Raw genomic sequence first — 21,783 nt, forward strand, 5'->3', positions numbered from 1 at the left:
GCGTCTTTGTTGAAAAAAATATGATCGAGTGGTAGATTGGTAAAAAAGTGCGTTTTTTTTTAAATTATTAGAATAGATCTTGACTTAAAGCTTTCATGACTGCAGGAACTCATATTCTTTGGGTCTTTCGGTAAATTCACGTAGATAGGTTAAAATAAAATAACAAAAAACTACGACAAGCGATCGCTTGTGTTGTGATCGAAAACGTCGTTATTTTATTTGAACCTATCTATGTGACTTTACCGAAAGACTCAAGGAATATTATTAGAATAGCTTATAGATAATTGTGCATAACCCTTTGTCGTGCCACTGCTGAATGAGGGTCTCATACTGTGCTGATCATGAGGGTTGTTTGACCATACTTCACCATACTGTGTGATGCATGGTGGAGCCCAGGTCCAGTTCAGATATCACTTGCTACTTATGTTAGCTGTTAAGTGAATTGATTCACACGTCATAATTGATATGAAAAAAAACAGTAATTAACACCTTTAAACACAGACAATCCTGATGATATTTGCCCACATTTAAATATAAATTTACGTGAAAATACTTCCCCTTTAATTAACAGTTATTTTTAACTCGCTCATAAGCTATGATATATATATTTTTAAATACTACTCGAAAGGAACATGGACAGCATATAAGATGTCCTTTTACCTTCACAACAAAAGCCGATGCTGAGAATCGAATTCATGCCTTTGTTTTTGCTAGAATTGACTTCTGCAAACCTGTGCCTTACTGGAGTGCCCAATAAATGTATTTTTTTAATCTGCAGTATGTACGAAACTCAGATACCCGGGTTTTAACAAGATCCACGATTTTCGAGCACATTGCTAATGTTTTATCATCCTTGCACTGGCTCCCGGTGGAATTCAGAAAAAATGTAAATGCTGCTACTAACCTACAATGTTCTAAATGGTCTTGCACCCCATGTCACCCCAGCGACCTGCCTTTTGTTTTTATGCACAAAGCTATTCCCATCCACATCAGGAAATCCGACTCTCGTGGTTATTTTAAGTCAAGCCTAAACACCTTTATTTTATGCAATGGATTTTCTTCCGGACTGATTTGATGGAGATCGTGACATTTTAACTAGTTTGTATACTGCAGTAGCTCGCGTGGATTCCACCGATAATTGCATATGTTTCTATTTAGTTTTTATCTTTCGTTTTATTTGATTTTGATTGGGTTTTACTGGTGTGTCAGTGTTTTATTTTTATGTCATATATTTTTTGACCTTTGATGTACATCGCTTTGAGATTCTCGTACCAATTTGAAAGGCGCTTTATAAAACCTAATTTCATGTTCGAAATGTATTTAACACGCCCCCTGCTGTTTAAATAATTCGCCTCCAGGTATATGCCAATCAAATGCTTATTCTATCTTCAAATAATATATTTAATCATGCCGAAAATAAGCACGTAGAAAAACACCTTCAAACAAATGACTGAAACCCACCACCTGCCATCTCCAGCTCTGGGTTCCATCCTACGTACAGATCCATGCCCTGCTTACAGATCACAATCAGAATCTTTATACTGGAGAAATCCGATGGGCTATAAAGCTATTTTCACAGTAGGTCCAGTAGGGGCAGGTCAGTAAAAACTTAATTTGGAGCTTTCGTGACTGCAGGAATTACTCTTTAGTTCTTTCGGTAAAGTCACGTATAAAGAGAAAATAATAAAGTAAGTAAATAAACATTTATTTTTAAATATATTTCTTTATTATTTTCTCTTTATATGTGACTTTACCGAAAGAACCAAAGAGCAGGTCAGTAAGTTTCAATACCCTTCTGTAAGACTGGAGACCTCACTCACAGTGACACGGACCCAAACACTGACAACACACAAGTCACCGAAGCTTAAGAGGAGATAGTGACACTCACAAATAAACGTCTTAGGAGAGGGAAATACACTTTATTTGTTTCCATATCTGTCACTCCTTGCATCTCATACGCTCTGTATCACTTTGTATCTTTGTGCCTCTGTATACTGTTTTGTAGGGAGGTCTTGTTAATGAATCTATTATTCGTTTTTTTAGGGATTTTATCGACACACCTCATAATCGGAATTGAGTTGCATTATATACGGGCACCAAAACCTAACTCGAGAGTATGTCTTTCAACTATTTATTCTATGAAGGAAATCACAATAACACTTTTCTTACAATGCAAACATTTACAAAATCTGACCCAACAATGCAAAGAATGCAACGTCCACACGGAGGAGGCAAAGGTTAAGAGTTCACTTAAAAGTGGTTCTGTTTAGCTTCATCGCAAGTATCTTTCAGTATGGTGATTTATTTAACTTTTGATAGCTTTAGTTTCGAGCTCGTCAGGTTTGGTGAGATATTGAGATGATATTTTCAGTGCAAACAGTTTGCTCAGATTCCTTGTTGTTGATGTTGACAATGCACGATACTCAGCCGGACTGCACAAATATCTCTTGCCAAAGCAAAAGGCAATACAGGTAGTCCCCGACTTACGATGGTCCGACTTACGATATTTCCATCTTACGATGGCGATATCAAGTTCAAGTTCATGTATTAGGTATAGCCCTGTGAGCCATTCGGCTCTTGAATCGGGTGCAACCGCAACAAACAAAAACATGAACAAGAAAACATCTTAAAGTGACCATGTGACTAAGTGCAAACAGAAAATCCAAGAAAAGACAGCAAAATATTGCACAAAAAGCACCGTACACCAACGCTGTGTGCATAAATCCTAGTGAGATTATATGAAAATATTGTAAAATATTTTACATTTCGCGCCGGGATGTTCTGTACGCATCTCACACCTTGTGTGGTGATGCCTCTCACTCTCACCAGCGGTCGACGAAGTTAAGTGGTCACGGTGTTAGCTTGTGTATTTTTTTCTGTGTTTTTTGTGTTTCAGAATCTTGGTGAGTACAGTACAATATGATACGTTACGATACATTCAATGCATGAATGATACGTAGCTTTAGCGATTTCATTTTAGGGTTACCGCGATACGATACGTTCAATGCATGTTAAACCTTTTTTTAGCAGATAGGATTGTTTCCCGAAAAAACTTTCTATGAAATTGCAGTTCATATAGGTAGGCTAAGAATTTACCTTGTTTTTTGCTTTAAAATGTACTGTGCAATACAGTATTGTAATTAATAAATACATACAGTATATAGTGTATGCAGTAAATTGCTCTGTTTTGCTAAATTATCACCATTCTTTAAGACTCCTGGGTAGACGAGGCCATCTTCGACTTACGATATTTTCGACTTACGATGGGGTCGTCGTAACGCATCTCCATCGTAAGTCGGGGACTACCTGGATTCATGTTTCGCGTGCTCGATTGGTTTACCAGGGTGCAACCCGGAGACGTCGGACAGTGAGTTGCGCGTCTGTCGAGGCTCATGCTCGCCGTTGTAATTCTCGGTGTCACGCACAAAGATGTCTCTGTTGCACTCGAACCATTTCTAGAATCGCAGCTGTGTCGTGGGCTTTCGAGGGATGACACATTCGTGTCATTTTATATTTAAATTGCTGGGCATAAAGTCAGTCACTCACAAATGAAAAGTTACTATAATATTTATCTGGCAAAAAGCTTTTTATAATGGTCCACTAATGGTGCAATGTCCAAAAATAATGCAAATAAATATAAAAATGGAAGGTATCATTAACTAAGCAGCCAATATTTGATGGACAGCAATTGCATTTTTTTTGAAAAACACAGGTTAATAGCCAACGAGCATCTCCTGAACAAGCCAACACGCCTCCTTTAACAAACTGATATACATCTTTAAGCATATTATTAAATATAAGAATTTGCATTTCGTTCGCGTTTAAATACCTTGCATTGGAAAGCGCATTGCATCTCATCTCAACCATTTAATGCAGAGTTGTCGTGTATTCCTTTTTATGCCTAGGAGAATCTCTGATGACAGTTGTCCTTGTAAGATACAAGGGGATGCAGCACAAGCCTGTAAGTGGGCATTAGTCTGTCAGTCTGGGGCAATTTTGCTGTTGCTTTTTTTCAATGCACTTGTTTGCGAGTATATTTTTTATTGGTAAATTTGAACAATGACTCCAGCACACATGGCCTGCTGCTTTTCGAATAATGTCACAGGATCATCAATGTCCACTGTGATGCAGACAGTGCCTATTTATGTTAATACACCCTCAGTATTAACCAAGGTGATTGGGGCCTTTAACCACACAAATCTCTGCAACAAACAGCAAAACGTTGCTATTTGGCCATGTCACCAAAGTACAGATACGGTGCTTGAAGCATGCGCTTAAAACAATGCAAATTATTTGCTTCAACGCTCTACAGTTTTTCGTAATCATATCTGCAACGGTGAGCATAGAGACTGGACTCTACTCTGGGAATGTCGACTATGCACTGGTTCAGGGCTGCCAACAGACATGAACATTGCTCCATTATCTTTTGCATGGAAAGATATTTTCACTTTCACACTCAGCCCAGATATTTCTGAAAGGTTACTGCTGCTTCGATATATAAGGCCTAAATAAATTGGGGTCTGTGATCGGATTGCATTCAATTGCAAGACAGCCACAAGCAGTCAACCTCACTACCGAGTAGTGAAGCACATTGGGATAATCTTGATTTGAAGCTTTCGTGACTGCAGGAATCCATACTTTTTGGTTCTTTCGTGACTTTACCGAAATAACCAAAGAGTACACATTGGGACAAGTTTATTCGCATTCCCTCCTCTGTCCACCAAGCAGTATAATGGGGTTTCTGCACTTCGTTGATTGAAAGGGTTTCGTGCGGTGGGTAAAAGTGTGGATACACCGACCTCTTCCAACATGTCTGGTTAGCGTGGAAGAATAGAACAGATCTCCTTTAGAGCGCCCTCTATTGGAGGTCGTTCTGACAGCAAGCAATTGCAGGGTTGCACCTTTAGTCTTATACCTTAACTGAGAATCGAACTTAACAGTGTGTGGATTTAATTAGGCTGCCGTAGGTGCTACTAAAGGTTGGTGATGGAGGAGCCTAGGTTTTTAAGGGTGTGATTGACAGCTATTTGAATAAAGTAAATGGAATGACATGTATTTTTAAAAACTTTCCAACGTCAGTGGAAAGCTTTAATACATTAGTTATGACCATGTGTCCGTAACATTAACAGTGAGATGTGGAGAGGGGTCACGAAAACTCTCAAAAGAAATACCGTATACATATTATTGGGAAAGCCAGGAGGCGGATGGTGTTAGCTGCAGTAGCAGCAGCAGGTACAAATACGTAAATCACTTTATATGCCAACGTCCTCTGATTCCCTCCCTTTTGCAACTCATCATGGTGAAGTATGGTCAAATTCCACCCTCCCCTACCGCAAACATGCACGGCATAATTTAGGTTCCCATCCAGCAGTAGGTGTCAATTTTTTTTCCATGAGTTTTATATTGAAACAATTAACCTTGAGAATTACTTGCAATGGACCATGTGGCTTGCAAGGGTTGTTCATGTACACGTGTAATCCGTCTATAGCAATAGCATACTAATTCAAGAAGAGTACGTTCTCGTGTTAAGAAATGAACACTAAACATCACCGGAGATGAGTACATTAGAATGCAGGTGGGATTTCACCCTCATTGGTGGTCGTGGTGTTAATTCATTCGAAGTGGAGTTGACACCGCCACCACCACCACCAAGTATTATAAAACATCCCAATCGCATACATTTTGTAAATTATTTTAAAAATAAACATCCCATAATTCGAAGTGGAGTTACATAAAATTTGCGCACGCATTTACAACAATTGCGCGGTTGTGTTTATTCCTCGGCTTCGTGGGGGGTCAAATGTATTATTGTGATTACTGCGTATTTGGTTTTCCGCCCCCCCTCCCTCCCCACCCCTCCTTCCACTCCCCTCTCTCCCATCCCCTCCATCCCTCCCCTCCCTCCCCCCTCCCTCACTCACTCCCTCCCCCTCTCCCTCCCTTCCCTCCCCTCCCTCCCCACTCTCCCTCCCCCCTCCTCCCTCCCTCCCCTACCTTCCCCTCCCTCCCTCCCTCCCCTCCCTCCCCCTTTCAGTCTCCAACAGGCCGGGAACAGAACCCAGATCGCAGGGTTCAGAGCTTAGTGGAGGCGAACCTTTGCGCCATCACTGCGCCGCCAGCGCCCCCCCCCCCCCGCCTCCTTTCAGGTTTATTTATTAGGTATAGCCCTGTGAGCCATACGGCTCTTGAATCGGGTGCAACCGCAACAAACAAAAACATAAACAAGAAAACATCTTTAAGTGACTACGCGCAAACAGAAAAATCCAGGAAAAAACAGCAAAGTCTTCCAGAAAAAGCACCGAATATCAATGCTGTGTGCCAAAAATCCCAGTGGAGGGATGCAAGTCAAACAATAACAACCAGAAGACAATTTCGATGAAAGTTACCAGTCTAACTCTGTACTACAACAAACAAATATGGCTAAACCAAAAACGTTTTCGAAATCATCAAAATAAAGCTATAAAAGCAATTTAATCCTCCGTCTGCGTGGCGACCGCTTCTGCGCAGAGCTTACGAACCCGGTGAACCCGAGTTCGATTACCGCCCCAGAAACAATAAATCACTTGCGGGGGTTTAAAATGTTTGTGTTGGGGGGGGGTTAAATCGCGTAACATTTACACGCATTTATATTTACGCGATATAACCCCAAAAAAAACTTTATTACGGGGGTATTTAAACCGGTCCTGGGCACTCCCCTAGGTAGACTTGGCCTTAAATGAGCACCTCTTGCGGTGTGTATCAGCTGTTGGGAGACAAAGGTGGCCGGGTGTGGTGGTGGTGGTCACCACCGTGTGCCCTGCCGGCCTTCATAGGGGCTCGCTAACAGGACTTGGCAGTGTTCACGTAGATTTGTGCAACATTGTATCGCTTAACCAATATGGACATCCTTTGACGTCGCTGTAATATGCGGTACAGCAAGTAGGTTGTCGCCAGACTAGGTATATAATGGAGTTTGAGTATATGTATAGGGATTGTTTCATTTAAAATGAAAAATATATCCTGTATATATAAACATTCAAGAAGGGCTCTTGAAAAACATTGTGAGATCTCAGGCTTTCCATCATCTTATCTTGGATTTTCAGCCATAACCAATCCACTGCTGGATAAATAAATAAAAACCTTGCCCAAGCCATCTCCCTGCCATGTAAAGTTCTCCCATGCCTCGTCTGCCACTCCGAAGTTGACAAGAAGGACATTAAAATTATTTTTGAGAAACCTTATCCCTTGTGGATTGCAAGGATATCATCGCTGAAGGTGCTCACATGGTCTACGAATTCTGATCGCATTGTCTCCAAGGTGCTTATTAAGTCTATGAGTTATAGGAGCCGGTTCACAATGGTTCACGCCAATACGATCAATGAATTGTATCTGTATTCTTAGGTTTTGTCGGTAAAGTCACGTAGGTAAAAATAAAAATTATAGAAATAATAATAGAAAGTAAATAATAAATCACGACGTTTCGGAGGCAACACGTCGTGATTTATTATATTATTTCTATTATTTTTATTATTTATTTTCACCTACGTGACTTTACCGAAAAAACCTAAGAGTGAATCCTTGCAATCACGAAAGCTTCAAATCTAGAATTGCATCTGCCCCGTCTCTCCAACGCGCGCTCCTATACAGTCTACGAAATCCAACGTCTCGGTCATACGGATACTTATGCGGTCTATGAATTACACATGCATTTCACAAAAGCGCCGTATCGTGTCATGTTTCAACCGGCTCCTTCACAAGCGCCCCAAATGCGGTCTACGAATTTGTAATTTGTATCAGCAGCCTCTCCCACAAAGCCGGGTTCATAATTTTGTGCGGGGTTTTCATGAGAGCCGTGTACAATGGCGCGTTCTATCGATCTCCATCGTGCCAGCCGTCTATGCAGTCTGCGGATTCCATCGTTGACGTCACAACTCTGCTTATGCTGTGTACCAATTCGAATGGAGCTCCGTGACAAAAGCTGCTTATGCGATCTACAAATTTTATCCGAGCCGGTCACGGAGCTACTTATCCGCTCTATACATTCTAGCGAGCCCCATCACAAAGCCGCTTAAGAGGTCTATCAATTCAGTCGGTGCGTCATCGCATGCTAATACGTGTTACGAATTCTAAAGGTGGGGGGGTGGGGTGCAAGACCTATGTTGTGTGCGGATTCTACCGGTGACGTCACCCCTATGCGCATCCGTGGTAGTAATTCCAAAGGCATCCTGACAAAGGCGCGTATCCGCGCTACGAATTCCAAAGCCGCCGTCCCGGGCTTCTGCGTCTCCACCGAACCGCGCGCGATTTGCGAGGTCGCAACGCACGGCAACAACAACAACCAACAACAACAACAGCAACAACATTGAGCGACAACGCCAAACGATAAGAGAGCCGATTGTGCAAATAGCCTCGATGAAGATGTTAAAGATGCGCCCAAAGAACTAGCGGCCGTGGCTTCTTCCAAACAAGGAGACGGAGCCGACGGGCCTAGGCAGTCGAGCTCTGGATTTGCACGGCTATTGTGGAGCTGTTGATTGTTATTATTGTTGTTGTTTCGTGGTTGTGGCTTGAACGGGGAGGGGTGGTGGGAGGAGGAGGCGGCTCTGACAAGGAGTGCGGAGCCCGCATGGAGGCGGGAGCGAGGAGGGGAGCATCGCGGCTGGGAGCGCCCTCGGCGGAGAAGCTTCGCCTGGAGGGAGCGGTGAGGCGGAGATCGGGGACCGTGGGGGAGGTGGTGGTGGATGATGGGGGGAGGAGTGATGGTGGTGGATGGTGGTGGATGATGGTGGTGGGAGTGACGGTGGTGGATGATGGTAGTGGTGGATGATGGGGGGAGGATGGTGGTGGTGGATGATGGGGGGAGAAGTGGTGGATGGTGGATGATAGTGGTGGGAGTGACGGTGGTGGTGGATGGTGATGGTGGTGGTGATGGTGGTGGTGGATGATGGTGGGAGTGCCGGTGGTGGTGGTGGATGATGATGGTGGTGGAGGATGGTGGGAGTGACGGTGGTGGTGGGAGAGAGGTTATGGTTATGTTGGTAGAGGTGATGATAAAGGTGATGGTTTGGGGGTGATGGGAGGCAGAGAGGTGATGATTTGGGTTGTGAATCATTGGGGGAGTGATGGTGATGATAACGGTGGTGGTGCCTGGGAAGTGATGGAGATGATTGCGGGTGAAAGCGGTATTTGGAGCGATACTAATGCGGGAGGTGATGATGTTGATTATGGTGACAATTGTGGTTGATTGGGATGACCGGATGGTGGGGTTGATGGTGAAATTGGGAGTGATGATAATGATTGTGGTGCTAAATGAGGGTGGTGATGATGGAGGTGATGGGATCGGTGACGATGGGTGATGTTATGCTGATCATGAAAGTTATACTAATGTGATGGTGACAATTAGTGGTGTGATCGTGGGAGGGATCGTGTGGGAGCGATAAAGCTGATGGGGTTGATGGTGGTGATGGGGCTGGTGGTAGTGGTGGGAGTTGTATGTTGAATGTGAGAGTAATGATGGGTGAGGATGATGGAACTTTTTGGTGATGGGATGATGATGGGGCAAATGGGGAGGTGATAATAGAAGTGATGTTCATATATTAAGTTGTCAGGGTAATGGTGAATGTGGTGGAGGGGTAATGGAGAGCTATTTGTGGTGATGGTGATGATGGAGAGGTGATAGTGTTGATGATGATGGGATAATAATGGGAGATATGGAGTTGGTGACGATGATAGTGATGATGGTGAGGAATGTGATTTCTCATATTGGTGGTGGTGGGGGAGCACTTTTGGTAATGATGGGGATGATGATGGGGTTAGTGATAATTAATATGGAGGTGATTATAATGGTGATGTTTCTGGTGATGATAGACGAGGTGATGATAATGTGATGGTGGTAATGCGATGAGGGTTGTGATGAGCTTGGTGGTTTATGGCATGGGGTTGGAGGTCGCTATCGATGATCATCGTGATGATGATGATGACGACGACGGTGGTAATGGTTGAAGAGATAGTTGTGTTGGTGAGAGGGAGATGGTTTGCATGGCAAACTAAAACTAAACACATTTTACCTTTTAAGGCCCACTAAGCTATATAGCTCTTATTTAGAAGCGACCTGACCACAAATGATCGCTCAACGAAGTGGCTTATCATGTGGCAATTTATAGCAGCCAAATACTCCAAACGCATGTTTCTAAATATGGAGGGAAAAACCGGTGGACCCGGAGAAACATCCACGCGACCACGGGGAGAACGTGCAAACTCCAAATATACAAGCGTCAGGGTCGGGCCCCAGGTGGTAACTAGGCGGTGATAATTGAGGAAGTATTGATTGAGGTATTTTGGCGATGGTCATAATGTGAGAGATGGTGATAATGGCATTGAAGGAAATCATGATTATGGATTTAGTGGTGAGAGAGTTAATGAGAGGGTAATGTTGGAGAAGGCAGTGATGGAGTTTTCGGTGATGATGGGATTGGATGCAAATGGTGATGGAGTTGATGATGAAGAAGGTCATGGTGGGGTGGTGCTGATAACGATGAGGAGGAACATGGTGATGATTAGGGTGGTGATATTAGTTATTATGGCAGTGCTGATGGAGGAGATAACGGTGGTGGTAAAATAAAATTGTGCTTGTGATAGTGTTGATGATGGTAGAGGGGGTAGCGGAGGTAATGTTTGAGGGGTGATGATTTGTATACCCTACCACAAGCAGCATTGATACAATCACCACTACTTATGGCTACTCACTACCAAAAACAACATAAACCTTTTCACCTGACTCCATCCCTCATTGAAGTCCAGGCTTAAAACCTTCCCTTTCATCTCCGTCTTTAATTAGTTACGTTCCAACAACATCACCTTCTGCGTTCTTATCCCTCCACCATCACCCTTTCTCCGAGCGTGTCACTCACAATGTACAGCTTTACCACACATACCACTCATACAACCACCTCCATTAACACTGCTACTACCACCAACATTGCTACTAATGTCACCATTACAGCCACCAACAATAGCACTGCATCACCCCTATACTACCACAGTCACCAACAATATTACCTCCCCAACTGAATAGCTACTCGGCCACCCACACCACCACAAGTACCATCATCAACACCACTGCCACCTGAAACTACCAAGACTAACAATGTCGGTTCAGTGCAGTGCCAAAGCAAATACATATTCAATGACTGCCATTTGTGCATGTATAGTACAGTACCGTGTATTCTATCGTCTTCCTGTGGGGTGGAATGATCTTCTCTTTGTTTCCATAGTGCTATATTTCGAAGGCTCTAATATTAACACCCCCCCTCCTCTCTCCTTCATATTATTATTCACATTGGCCATAATTGCATGTCTCTGTGGTTTTATATATATAAACACACAAACATAAATAAGGGGAGTGGTAGTGTAGTAATTACCACAATCGGTGGTGAATATCTGAACCTGTTCTGGGCCCTCCCCTCGACCAACTCAGCTTTAGTTGAGTACCCCGTTGCGGTGTATAAACATCACCGCTGAGGAGACAAAAGCAGCCGGACTTAATACGAGGCACACCAGCTTTCATAGGTGCCCGCTAACAACACTTTACACAAAATCTCCAAAAAAGCGATATTTTGGTATTTGTACAGTATTTATATATTGTTCATCCTCTTCACTAACCCTCAGTGTATATACTGTAGCATGTATTGTTATAAGAATATGTGTTTACATATACACAGTGGTGCAATAGTTTGTGCACAAACTTACAATTCCAGTCAACCAAGTTCAATTCCTCACTGTGATGCTCAACAACCAGCTGGCTTAGGGAACCTGAAGCTGGCCTAGACCTCCGCTAGATCAAATTAGCCTAAAATGAATGCCCGGTGCATTGTGTTCACATCAGCAATGGGGAGACAAAGGCAGCTAGCAGCCATGATGCTGGTGCCACCTACCCTTTAGGTGCTGTGACAGTTGTATTAGGTGCTCGCTAACATATCTGGCCCTAACAGTATATCATGCTTAACTGGGGTGGTCTCCGTATATACTGGTAGGAACCTCCTGGTTACACCAGCCCACAGGGGATTATTGTGTCCGTCCGTCGTGCATCCAAAAATGGGAGGGGTGGGGCTTGGTGGAGAGGAGAGCGTGGGGAGGGGCTGGGTTGGGAGGGGCTGGGTGGGGAGGGGAGGGTGGGGCTGGGTGGGAGGGGTGGGGCTGGGTGGGGGGTGGGAGGGGTGGGGCTGGGTGGGGCTGGTCACCCCGTGGTGCCCTTATAAAACTCAACGTTTAACCTACTCACGCCGGCTTGTGTCCGCCCTCACAGTCCGCCATATTTGCGGAATACACCACGCCGCCGTTGACCCTGGCCATTGACCGAGCAACCCAACGTTCCTACCAGCTCCCTCCACAGGAATGTGTTGTATATACCTTCATTAACAATTATTTACAGTCCTTTGTCAATCAACTGTTGGATGAAGGCCCTCGATGCCATGTAGGTCATGGGGGTTGTTTGACATAAATCGTAATGCTGTTCATTGCAGCTTGGTGAAGGGTGGGGGGGATGTCGCCCACCATTGGTTCAGATATTGCACGTCAATGACGTTAGCTGTGGTGGCCGGGAATCGAAATCAGGTCGCCAGGGTCATAGCACAGTGCAGGAAGCCACCATCACTCCACCACTCCTCCCATTTCTTCCACATAGCTTGGACATAACTGCATGGTTAAGTGATACCCGTAAAACAATATGCCCTTTACAGTGTGCGTGTTATATATGTATGCAAGGCACACCTATACAGACTGGTGTTTTCTACTACCATGGCAAGTCGATGGCATTTGTGGGTTGGATTCACACCTCTTTCTCTAGCAATGCTATTATCAAATCAATGCCTACATTAAATTGTCTTGGTTGTCGTGCACTGCTGTTATGTCAAATTAAAAATAATCCATAATTGTTTGATTGTATACTCTGTTCACAATTTTTTTATAACAGTTCGTCGCTGTTTTGATCACTGCTGGGTTTGGATTCGACAGTGGGATTCCTGCTCAACTGCCTATTAATTTGTGCTGGGGGAGATTACTGTAATTTCTATAGTACACCGTCCCGCTGTAAAGTGGACGTTAATGGTGACCCTCTGTGACATTAACATTCTTGAGAGCATGCCGTTGAGTGCCGCCTATTTCATAGCTCAATGCATAAATTGGAAAAATATTAGCTTTGCACACATGAATCGTAAATTACGTGAATTGTGAAGCGAGCACATAAAATCCAGCTATGCATCAGAGACCAGGAGTGGCACATTTGTTCAGTGGCTTTGCAAATAAGTAAAAATGTTTAGATATTAGCCCCTGCCATAGAAATATGGAATTTGCACCACTGCATTTTCACCACCAGTGTAAATTAGTGATACCCAAACATATCATATTTTAGCATGTGGATACTATTATGTAATTATCTACATAAATTTCGAGTAGCTGTTTGGCTTTAACTCTATTGCACTTGATTCAATGATGTTCTTCGTTCACTAATATTTAGCATGAGGCTTACAGCTGATTACAAATTTAGGCCCAGCCTGCCCGATGACAAGAAACAAATCAACCTTAGATTCAATTATTGAGGACCAACAAAAAATTATATTTGATTTGTCTATGAAAAGCCTTGACTTAATTGTTTTTGTGGCAAATGTCAGCAATCAAGATCTTCTATAATGGCATTGGATTGTATCTGTCGGTGAGTTTGTGATGGTCTGTTCATATTTGATAAGTGAACTGCACTGTCTCTTTAATGAAATTCCATTGGCTTGCTTATGTTTCAGTTGTGATGGAGCAATGACCGTGACAGGATAAATTGCTTTAAAAGATGTGAGATGGACCAATCAATAAGTCCGATCCTTGATTTAAAAACAAGTAGTTACATGTCTGTAATCCATAAACTTCTAGATTGGTTTGGGATGAGAACGATTATAATGATAGCGGTGTATTTGATGCTCGACTGCAGGGCAGTGATGTGCTTGTTGTTTGTAGTGAGCCATGCTTAGAGGGTTTGAGTATTATATATCCTCATATGTTGTGTGTTTCTTCCACGAATATTGTTGTTTATTTCCAGAATGATACCAAAAATGAAATCTCCTAAACATCCAAAGCAGAATCCCTTTAAAAAGTCTGAAGACTGAACATTTCCTGAGTAAACAAATGACAGCATTATTATTATTAGGCATATTCATTTAAAAAGATATATTTAAATGGCATTGCATTGAATGTCATTTCAATGATCTTAAGTATTTTTGTGATGTGGGAAGAAATTGGGTGCCTGGAGAAAAATCCACACACGAGAACACTTGAAACTGTGCACGCATTGGTTGGAAACCTATTTGCTATATCGCTGTTGGCAAGCGCCAACAAATGGCTGGGTCATGGCGCTCCCTAGGTGCCCACCAGCCAACGCACTGGGTTTCATATCAACCGCTGCCTAAAGGAACACCGTTAAACATTGGTTTGCTTCCACAGTGCTGGCAGGCTCATTGCTGCTGTGCAACCCCATGCTCGGAGCCGAACAGAGCTGAATTAAATGAAATTACTAGTTTATTATGGGGTGGGGAAAGGCTATCCAGTCAACAGTGACCAAGGCTGAGACTGGTAAACTCGTTGCACATGGAAAAGGTTTTTTTTTAAGCCCTCTAGGTCAACTCCTCCTTCAAACTCAGCATTTCAGCCATGTTGGCTCAGTGCCTTGACATGAACAATGACTCCCAGAGAGACACCCGCCCCAGAGTTTGAACCTAGGGCCTCCAATATTCTGGCTCCGTGCCTAGATGCAGGCACCAGCTGCCTTAAAGAGAGGAAGCTAGCCTTAGGGCTTCAACCCAGAAGCTGTGTTGTCTCAGTGCCCTGGCAACGGCAATAGCGACGTGAAGAGGGAGTGAAACACCCAGCCATGGGGCTTGAACCCAAGGCCTCAGAGGTGTTGGCTTAGTGCCCTAACGAGGGCATTATCTCTTGACAGAGAGACCCAGCCTCAGAGTTTAAACCAAGGCTTCAGAAGAACTGCTGTCTGATTTATATAATATAGGCATCAGCCCGTGTCGTGTTTTCAGAGCACAGTTTTGTACGGTGAACATTAAAAACTCGGCATAGTTTTTCACAAATAGCGTGGAAAGCATTTGTGGCAATGTAAAGTTTAAAGGAAGGGTGCTCGTATAAAGACATGAGGGCACTGACAGCAATAACAGTAAAGTGAAATTCCTATCACTTTTTCATTGGAAGCTACACAAGTTTCACTTCTTCATACTCAATTCAGCTGAGTTCAACCTCTCAATAAAATCGGTTCTTACAGGATTTATAATCCCAGGTGGATGGACATGGGGGTCAGGATTTATAATGTTCACATAGATAAGTTCTACATTTAATCCGCTATCGGTGTTAACCACCACTTCAACCAAAATAATCATTAAACGTTTCTCCTACAAAAGCCTCACTGAGCCATGAATTTGTTTTTAATGAGGATTATTTGTGGGATATTTGTCCAATTCCTATTTTTAACACTTTCTGACTAATGTTGAAAGTGTTGATGTTTTAGCTGTGCTTGTCTACCTTTCTGTTAAATATGCAGGAGGGCACAATATTGATTGTAAATATAATCCAGTACAAACATAAATTTCGTATGAAGTTGTGTTGATTTTAGGGACTTGGCCTCTATAAAATCGGCCAAATTGATCAAAGCGTTACCTAAAACCTGGCTACAAAAACCAGTACTGAATGGATTCACTTGGGCGTTTGCACCATAATGGCTGAGGCGCATGCACCTCCTTGCTGCCTCCATTCCCGATCACATGTTATGTCATCATGCGATGTCATACGCCGCGTGATGTTATCTCCTTGTGCGGCTTGAAACATAACGTCAATGTTCAATTAAGTATTTTCATCGCGAGTGCATTTTGGAAAGATTTACAGAATCTATGCATACTTTTTTTCCTTATTCTAGTATCCTTTTCATGGCGTGAAAAATCTAGACCTAACAGAGGGGAACACTTAAGCTTCACTACACAGGCATTTCATTGTAACAATCAAAACATACTTGCTGCACTGCCACTGCATTAAGGTGCCACTTCATCACGTAGCAGATGTGTGCCTCACATCATCGTAATGGATTGAATCCTGGTATGATCACCAACCCCTCCAAACTACTGGATTAAGAGAGTGTGGCATGTTGGGATTGACATCCCGTCCTGTAAATTGATTATGGAAATGTTTAAGCTTCCGATTCACCCCAGTGGACACTCACTTGACAAGTAGTTGATCGGTGTTGCTGTTTCCTTCTCTTTTCTTTATTTATTTCAATCAAATGAATATTCTTCGTCTCCACTCCCCCCCCCCAAAAAAAAATTGATAATGCCAATAGTAATATTGGCATTATCATGCAAGATGATGAATTCCATGCGGAACTCTTGTAGCCAGAGAACGGACCCAAAGGATCATGTCACCGAGCTACTTCTGAATTCACACTTTGGTATGTCTCTATCCACACCAAGAGCAGACTTAAATATGCCCTGCAAGAAGTGGTCATTGTTATTTCAACATACTGATTTTTTTAAATCTCAGAGCTGAAATAAGAATAAGTAAGTGACAAACCATCATGTAAATATTATGTTTTTTGTGTGTAGTCATTGGTGACCAGGTTGAAACTATCGCTAATACTTAAGAATTTGGTTTAATCATGATCCAAATGCAGCTACTCAGCAGTGCTGGCTTCGTGCCCTGATAGAGTGGTATAGCTCCTGAACCACCCAGCCACCACTATGCTACTGTTTGCTTCTGCCAGCTGGCCAGCTTAAAAACGCACGACTGCTGCCACCACCGCTGTGCCGTCCGTTGCACAACTCTTACCCTGTGATGCAGCTCCCTGATAGTGCCTCAAGCCTGGACTATCCCTTGCCCCCTCAGTCCGAGGGTCATGTCACCCAGGTGTGCACACTCGCCCCCACGGGTAGCACATGAATGTCAAGGCTTTTAAGCGCGCGTGGTGGTGGTGGCTTCGTTACAGTCTTCCGGTTTCATGGCTGTACCGGAGGAATTTCCATCTGGTACAGATACAACGGGAGGCTGATCGATGTCCAGGTGCGGTCGAGGGATGGCTCCTTATTGGTCAACCTTGTTATGTATGCTGATGATCTGGTGATTGCTGCTCACTCAGAGGAGGAGTTGAAGGTGCTGCTGCTGAACCTGGAGTGTGCCACTAAGAGATATGGGGTCTTACTATCAGTCCCACCAGCACTAAGCACCTGCCTGGGTATTTTGTGCTACCAAACACTCCACCCTTCAGCTCCCCATTGGTGATGGAGCAGTTGTGGAGAGAGTGGAGAGTTTCTCATACCTGGGCAGTGTGCTTCTGACAAGCTCCGGTTTGACAGCATAGGTCTCACTCCGAATCATTCGGGCGGCATTATCTTTTCATCGGCTGTGCAATGCTGTGTGAAAGCTACCTGGTTTGTCACTCCGCATGAAGCTTTGGGTCTTCTCGTCCACAGCCATGCCCTCCCTTCTCTATGCTTGTGTACGACATCTGCGCCAGTTAGAAAGGCTGGCATGCCCACGATTCAGGCTGGCATGTCCACGATTCATCCTGGGTTTAACCAGGCTGGATTGTGTGAGGAGCTCACAAGTCCTTGAAAGATGTGGACATTTTCCCATCAGTGAGCGCCTCTGACAGGCAAGGCTGCATTGGCTGGGTCGTGTAGCCCGCATGCCCAGCCACCACATCCCCAAGCAGCTTCTGTTTGGCTGCATAGAGGGGTCTAAACGGGCACGAAATGGGATAAAGAAAAGATGTCCTGATGCTGTACGGGAGGATGTGGAGCTGAGTGGACTTGCCGACGACTGGTATCAGCGATGTCAAGATCGGCCTCTATGGAGGAGGTTCGTGAGGGACGCTACTGGGCAGTTTGAGGCAGTCACCCTCCAGCAGCAACGGTGGGCAGAGGAGCGACGCTCACAACAACAAGCGGATCGCCGGGTGGCTAAAATGCAGCAAGTTGGTGCATCTACCAGTCATCTCAGTCAGCCAACCCATGGTACCTGGGTCTCTCCCGAGACCTCCTGTCAGCAAGCCTTTGACACTTTACGTGGCCTAAATTTGCACCTGGCCTGGCATCGGCGCCGTGGTGATGTCACTGTCACTTAGTGGTGAATGCCGGGTATTGGTATTGTTGGCTTCGGTGCACACTCGCCCTTTCTGAACCAGTACCTCTTTTCTATTGTAAAACCAAGCCAGGCCAGGGTAGTGCCAATCCAGCCCAGTGTAGCTTAGGAGTCGCCATGTTTTTACACTGCAGAAAGCAAGCTGTGACATCAGTCATGCATAGTGAATGGACCAATGGACCATTCGCCGTGGCCCTATCCTTGTCCATGATATTTGCCCTGATCTAGATTGTGATATCTTCGGAGGTCAGCAAATCGTGGTCTGGTTCTGGCTCAGCCCCTCACAAGTGGATAAACCACTCGTACATTCAGGGCCCCATGCTGGCTCAGCTTGGATGTGTCAGTGGAAAAGGGATGTGGGAGAATGGGTTGACTGGTGAAGAATTAGACAGGGACGCTGATCCAGTATCGCTGCTTCTGTGGTGATGATAATGACGCCTATAACACAACTATGTTGATCCTGTAAAAGGCAATAAAGAAAGTACGTTTCTAACCATATGTCCGTGTAATTTGAGTGTTCTTTATTATTTTTTAATCCAGGAAAATCTTAGATTATCAAGGCTTATTTTCAGGAGAGTTCTGCACTAGTATGTTTGGCCAATTACATTTTAAGGAGTGTTTTGGTGTGTGGGAGCAATTAGAATTTGTGAAGAACCTAGACACACGAGATTATAACACTCAAAGGTTCTGCAAAGTCGGGTGTATGAACCCATGTACCATACTGCCAACTAGGGGTCGGCACGGTTTGAACCGACTCAAACTGGTTTCAAATTGAGCAATCCAAACCAAACCAGCGACGACTGAACCAAACCAAACCAAAACCAAACCAAACTAAGCTAAACCAAACCTCTTAAGTTGGCTTGAACCAAACTAGTTTGAGCCGGTTCCACCCTATCCGAGCCAAACCGAGTCGGTTTTCGTAGCCCCAAACCAAACCGAACCAGTTCAAACAGAGCCAAACCAAACCGATTTGGTTCGGTTCAAACCGCGGTTTGGTGGTTTGAGCCAAACCGTGCCGACCCCTACTGCCAACTCATGGCCACCTCACTGATGGCCACCTTGCAGCCCAGTGACTTTGGGAGTGGCACATATCCACGTGATCCCTCAACCCTTCTCTCCAAGTTATTGTGTTTCAGGCGTGTGCCACCTGGTAGTTATCTGTGGGTTTCCTCTGGATACTCGGGTTTCCTTCCACACATCCACACAAAAATTTCATTTAAACAGGGAGCTGGGAAAAGATCCCACTTTGGGACATTCCGCGAAAAAAGCACTTGAAAACGTGGTGAAAATTTGTATATTTTTTAGTTAAAAGTGAAATCATGTAAAAGCAGAAAGTCATCACATGCCTATTGGTCATCCTGTGGTGAGATTGTTCGCCTGCCATTTGTAATAGACTGACGGTGTCGTCTCATCCTTGAACCATCATGCTACAGGTCCACATCACGCCTCTTTCACTTCTCTTTCTGCTTCTCCCCTCACGCTGCTCCACTTTGGAATTCCTCCCCATCACTACTTTTCTCAAGTTCTTATAACCTCGCTCAATTAAATTTAACGTATTCACTCTTATGTATTACAACTTTTTAATCGTCCTGTTTGTTGCTTTCAGCTTGGCATATTAGGCTTGTACTTAGCAACTGTGATTTATATTTTTAAAAATGTAATTTCCGGCATTTGCTCAGAGCCGCCCGTGGAGAAGATTGCCGCCCCTAGAGCTCGTTGAATAACAGGCAATGAAACCCAGGCGGTAAGGATGGTGGCAGTGGCTGTGTCCCCTCCTGGGGACCGGGTCATTCGGCCAATCCCACGCAGAAGACAGCCCAGGGAGGCACCGAGCTCCCTCCCAGCAATAGAACATCCTTTGTGTCCGCAGAGAGGGCAGGCGTGAAATCGTTATGGTGATGGGTCGATCATTTACCGTGGTTCGTTTGTACGAGAGGGTCCCATTGTGAACGTATGTGCTGTTGCATGTACAGAGCAAAATTAATTGCGGATTAAAAAAATATGCTTATGTGTGCTTTATGTAAGTTTGAGTTGAGTACTGTACATTTAAAAGCTAATAGTTTTTATTATGAGCTTTGGGCAACATTCTTTTCCATTGGTGTTCATGAGCAAGGAATGAAAATTCCACATTCCTGGCACAGGCTGGTTATCCAGCACTGTAGCGGCAAGCGGTTGGTGGATCGCCCAAATGTTGCGAATCTCCCTCGGGCATCAAGGTGCCATTCCCTGGCTTGCCAAGGCAAAGCAATACAGCACAAATGTGGACTCCATCTGTTCAATCTGTATGGGATGGTGTTTCCCTCCTCGCACATGTGTCTTTTCTCTTGGTGCTCCGGTTTTCTCCTACATGTAAACACTCATGAATTGAACGATAACGCCTTAATATATAGAGGACTGCAGAGCTTGGCCAATTGTTGGCACTGGCTCAATGCATCGCTGCTCTCCTGCTTGTCTGTGGTCCATCACGCCTCCTCTGGGTTTGCCTCTCTCTATGAGAGTGAGTAAATACTGTGGGCATTACAAGTTGAAATTATTCTTATTAAAGGGTCGGTCTGTACATAGGAGATTCACTGACAATGTGGTCGTTAATTTTATCGGCTGTAGAAGTGTGATGAGCACAGTTATCCCTCTATTTGGATTGGAGCACATGAAATTCCGGTTGTGAGTCATATCATAATGTAATTACATATTACACTTTACAGTGTATAATACATGTGTTTATATAATTGTTTACGATTATCTGTACATTATTTACACAAATAATAAACACCCAATCCACCAGAATGCGCCCAATCTCATACAATCTCAGAAACTAATCGGGGTTGTCTGGACAATGCTTTGGTGAGTGACCATAATGGATAAAACAGGTTTCATAGGCTGCTGCAGCTATATATTTTGGTTAGCAGAGGCCAATGCAGCAAAATCCAATATTGGTCAGTACTTCTATGCTGCCACGTTAATACTTCCCATCTTCACCAACCTGCATTAACCAGCGCAGTGAAATATGGTCAAATAAGCCTGACGACCCACATGGATTGGGGTGGCTGTCATCCAGCAGTGGATTGACAGAGGGCTGTTTAATGCACAATTTCACATGCGCATACGCTGCATCTACAGATCGTGGAGCATACAATGTAATATGGCTTGAATGTTGATCACACACACACAAGACAAAGATCCCCCGTATAGCCTAAACAGACTTTTGGGGCATGCTGTTCGTGAGCATCTATGAAGGCCAACACGGTACACGAGGGGATGGGAGGCCAGCACCATGCCCGAATGCCTTTGTCTCCCCAGTGGTGATGATAGGGAATCATGGTAGCAAGATGTGAACTACTTCGCCTAGTTTACAGGAAGGTTTGGATTTGATCACGACCCTAACGCTTGTATAGATGGAGTTTGCATGTTGTTCACGTGGTCGTGTGGAAATTTTTTCTGTTTTTCCCTCCACATTTAGAAACATTTTTTGAGTGTTTGGCTGCTATATATCCACTTGATAAGCCACTTCGTTGAGCTATCATTTGTGGCTAGGTTGCTTCTGAAAAAGAGCTAAGTAGCTCATTGGACCATACCTGGTAAAATAAAAAATAGTTTACAGTTAGGTACTCATTTTGAGGCTGAGTCGACCTAGGG

At 44.0% G+C, this 21,783-nt stretch overlaps 1 protein-coding gene across 1 annotated transcript in view; it reads left to right on the forward strand.

Moving 5' to 3' along the window:
• Nucleotides 1–8,120: 8,120 nt before the first annotated feature.
• The window catches only part of LOC144933158 (uncharacterized), a 39,019-nt gene continuing 25,356 nt past the window's right edge, over nt 8,121–21,783 (forward strand). The window contains exon 1 of the mRNA XM_078857757.1: nt 8,121–8,680. The gene's annotated coding sequence lies outside the window, so the exon portion shown is untranslated. The remainder of the gene's footprint in view (nt 8,681–21,783) is intronic.

The sequence above is a fragment of the Lampetra fluviatilis genome, chromosome 6, assembly GCF_964198595.1.
Source record: "Lampetra fluviatilis chromosome 6, kcLamFluv1.1, whole genome shotgun sequence".
Lineage (NCBI taxonomy): Eukaryota > Metazoa > Chordata > Hyperoartia > Petromyzontiformes > Petromyzontidae > Lampetra > Lampetra fluviatilis.